The sequence below is a fragment of the Cervus canadensis genome, chromosome 27, assembly GCF_019320065.1.
Source record: "Cervus canadensis isolate Bull #8, Minnesota chromosome 27, ASM1932006v1, whole genome shotgun sequence".
Lineage (NCBI taxonomy): Eukaryota > Metazoa > Chordata > Mammalia > Artiodactyla > Cervidae > Cervus > Cervus canadensis.
The window spans coordinates 14,934,373-14,938,987 of record NC_057412.1 but is presented as its reverse complement, the minus strand read 5'-3'; positions in this window follow the sequence as shown (position 1 = coordinate 14,938,987).

Here is a 4,615-nt window from a genome sequence, read left to right as displayed (position 1 = left end):
ACCCACTCCAGCATTTTTGCCTAGTGAACCCCAATGGACTGAGGAGTCTGGTGGGCTATAATCCATGGGGTCTCAAAGAGTCAGACACGATTGAGCGACTAAGCACTCTAAAACTTCGTCTGAAGTAGTATTCACATAAATGAATCTTCAAAATATAAGTAAAGAAACATGAAGGAATTTTCTTGTAGATATAGATATATTGCACCCTCACTTTTAAACTAAACTAAATAGTGCCTATTTTGTTCAGTTAATTCGTTGTTATGTGATCAATCAGTTATCCCCTGTTAATTCACAGAGAGTCTTACAGAAAGATACTATCTACATTTCACTTTGCAAGGAAAGCTTGAGCTTAAACTGGCTCTCTGATTAGATCAGTTAAAGTATGTAATAAAATACGGAGACAAATTTTTTTCATTTAACCTAAATTCTGGACTCAACAATGCTCTCTCATGTTGCTATAATGTCAGGATTAGCAATGAACTTGGTTTAACTAGGAATTGTTTTCAAGTAAAAGTTAGACCCTTGGTACTCAAAGATAGTCCATTAGCAAGAATGTCAGCAGCAGCTGGAACATTATTAAAAACTCAAAATTTTACATTGAAACTTATTAAAATTACTCCTCCCCTTAAATTACAGACTTGAAATTTACATTTTAACAAGATCTTCGTGTCCTATGTTCACACATCAAAATTTGAGGAGCACCAGGTTATGTGACTCTCATAAGGGATGCTTTTAAAAGAATTCTGCTGTCAAATATGTAATTGAAAAGAATATGCTTTAGAGTCTTCACCAATCCTAGACTCAATGGGACTTTCTGAAAAGATAAAGGAAACAAATCTTAAAATTCCACCTCTCTTATCTGAGGGAAAATAAATTGTGTAACTTACTTGTTTTTCTTTATTGGTATTTTGTCTAAAAAAATCAAATTAAAAAGTATAAAGGAATGTTTCATTTTCTGTCACTTCCAAAGTGTAAATCAAACCTTCAGAAAATGCAGCAAAAACCACTTAAATAATATACAATCAGTTTAGGCAGATATACTTTAATATAAAAAAATATAAATCAACCAACTTTTCTAACATGCAGTGACTTTCAAAATTCAATGAATTTTTGTCAATGTCGGCTCACAGTGAACATTCTCATACCTCTTCCTGTTGGACCATTCCACAAGCTATTATCTTGCTTCAAACCACAATCATTTATCATATGAATTTCCACGGTACATCCTAACTAGCTTCTGAATTTTTACGTTTGTTCCCTGGAATCCACTGTGGATATTGTAGCCATCATAAAATTTCTGAAGTAGAGAACAGATTGTTACCATTTTGCTTAAAACCTTTACAGTGTTTCCAATTTTCAGAAGATGGTCAAACTTTTTGAAGCCTAGTGACTATCCCTAGTCATTACAACTCAGTTCTACTTTTGTTGCCTTTCTACATCCATCTCCTCATGTACCACATGCCAGGCATATTGATTTCTTGTCACTTTGCCAACTACCTTCTCAGCTTTGGCTTGGGGTAGTTAACACTTTCCATACCTTAATCGATATATAACACACAGTTTCACTTCTTCTCATCCTAAGTGCCACTTCACTTAATTTGATGGGATGAGAAGCCAGCCCATCCCAATATCCCAGAAATACCTCTCCTGTGGATTCCATGGTGCCCTGTGCTTTGCTACGTATGCACATATTATAGTAAATCACTCAGTGACTTATACCAGGTTTTAAAAATAGTATTTCAAATTTCTTACAGCAAATTACCTCTAAGAAATAAACTGATTTTTTTTGCTAAAAAGCAGTGTTTAATATAGATGATTATAAGACCAAAAAAAGAGAAATTAAATAAACTACATTGATAAAAAAATGAATAGGAAAAAAAAATGAATAGGAATTTGGAGGCTGGGTTAAACACCAAAAGAAGGGAAATAGCAAAAATGAAAATAGCCTAAGAATCAATGTCTAAAGCTAGAATTTATGTGGAAATTTGATTTAGAAAAATATTTGATCAAAATAATTGATATAGGACAATTCTTAATAAAGAACAATGTTCTTTCAAGTAATAATAATAATAAAAAGATTTAAAGTGTTCATTTATAAAGTGTGTGGTGCAAAAGATTTTTGCTGTTTCCAAACTTCTAATATATTTTATACACTGATGAGAACTGTGTTTAACAACTGAATTGGCAAGGGGCTAAGAAGTGAGATATATAACAGTAGAAGCTTGGAAACAGAAATGAGAACAAGAACTTAAGAAAGAGGGAACTCTTACAGTACTTGGAAAAATGTATGGAGTCCTCTATAAGACATATCTTAGGAAAAATGAACAAATTTCATTAAATCTCAAAAGACAATTTAACCTCAGCTGATAATCTAATTTAGTGATAGTTATACTCCTGAATAGATTTGTTTTCAGTTGTAATTTTAGTTGACATTTAGTACCTTTCTTGGATTTGGAAAACTATACAGTGAAAACTGTAAAATAAATAAGTGATCACATGCACATTTAAAGAGAATTTGATTTTAAGAGAATGTTTTATTCCCAAACCCTATCATTACTAAGATTGGTGACATCAAAACTTTCAGCTTAAAAAAAAAAGTATCTAAAAATTTTGCCCATGAAAAATGAAAATGTTTATTATATTTAGAAAAAATGTATCTAAGTTATTAATGGGTTTTGTTCTTATAGTTCTGATACTATATGTTTCAGAGTTACCTAAAAGGTAGTAATGACAACAAGAATTTAAGCTTCTACAGGAAAAGAATTTTATAACTTCTTCACTGCTATATTCTTTGCACCCAGAAGAATGCTAGGTAAAGTACAGTGATTTATTTAAAATTATTAAATGCATGTATGAAAGAATTGAACTTCCTAGCCCAAGTTGTAGATTCTTCACTAGATCACTAGGAGGAGTGTGAAGAAATTTTAGAAAACCTTCTAAAAGAACTGGGATGTTTTCAGATAGAAGAAAAATGAAAACATAGATACACAATGGAGAGTATCTCTCACTTTCCCTTTCTTTATTTATGGATTATATCACAGCAGTTGACTTTGAGGTTTTTGAGGAAGCAAAGACACAGAGGAAATACTTAGAATGTAAGTCCCGGCACTGCAAAGGGTAAAATTTTCAGTCAAAAACCAAACATATCATGGAATCTACATTGCTGGAGAGGATACCTTGACTTGGGAATCCCCAGTAGTTAAATAAAAAAAAAAAAAAAAAAAAAAATCCATTGAATGTATGTAATGTTAATGAGTGGGCTTCCCTGGTGGCTCAGCAGTAAAAAAATTCTGCCTTCCAATACAAAAGTCTCAGGTGTCAGATTTCATCCCGGGATTGGGAGGATCCCCTGGACAGGGAAATGGCAACCCACTCAAGTATTCTTGCCTGGGAAATACCATGGACCGAGGAGCCTAATGGGCTACAGTCTATTGGATCACAAAATGTCAGACATGACTGAGATGCTAAACAAGAAGAATGATAGTAATGAACATCTGCAAGGCAGTGATTTTCTGGAATTCTCAATATCTATGTGCAATCAGTAATATTAATTGGATTTTGGTGTATTTAATTTTAATTAATGTTGAAAGAGTAAAGAGGAGAGTGCCAGCTATCTATATTTTGATATAGATAAGCCAACTACATAATATGTGGGGGTTAAGTGCAGGCTTCTTTTCAAAATTGTTAGAAATTTCAGCACATCAATAGTAGTGCATTAAACCAGGTATGGAGCTCTTGTACATGCAAGCTTGTGAAAATGGTCCTGGTCGGGAGTAATGCTAAGTGCAATGGGATATGCTAAAATGGTAATCTATGCTTTAGTAAGTACCTTTGACACAAAAGCGATTTACATGAGAATCTAGATGAGTAATATAATATTATAATATGTTGTCTTCACGTCAGCTTCCTTTAATACTGAATTCAACTGCATCTTTTTCCTTTTGGAAATAGGAAAATTAGAGACAGTGGGTAGACACTATTTTTTAACTTATCCTCTGATTGAAGTTTCCATGAACACCAAAATAATGAGGCAAAGATAATTAACATTTGCTTACCAATGCTACAGCTACATAGACAAATTAATCATAATGTGAAATCTTCATTATCATCATAAATTCATATGTAATTAATGAAATAATTGATAAAATGAAGTAACTTGTCAAAGGATCACATAATCTGTAGGTGACTAATTAAGAATCAACACACAAGGTTTGTTTAATATGAGGAAGGAGATGCTTCCCTGATTCTTTCTATATCAGATTAGTCTAGCCTCCTCTCTCTTTTTTTCCTATCAGCCCCCAGGGGAACAGAAGTTATTAATATGATTGATTATAGCCTTGGGAATTAACTTTATATTAAAAAACTCAAAGCCCTATGATTCTCTCTCCCCATCTCTTTCTCTGTCTCAGTATTCTATGAGTCCAGTCTCAATGGTGTAGATTCACGTTGGGAGATCCCATTCACGCTTTAAATATAAATCTCCTTGTACTGAGCTCTGCATTGGTGTACTGACTTCTTGTGAAGCATTATTTGCTATTGTTATCTCAGCTGGGAAAATAGAATGATTGGCAGGGTAGTGTTTATGTCCTTGGGAATCTTTAGTCACAGCATCCAG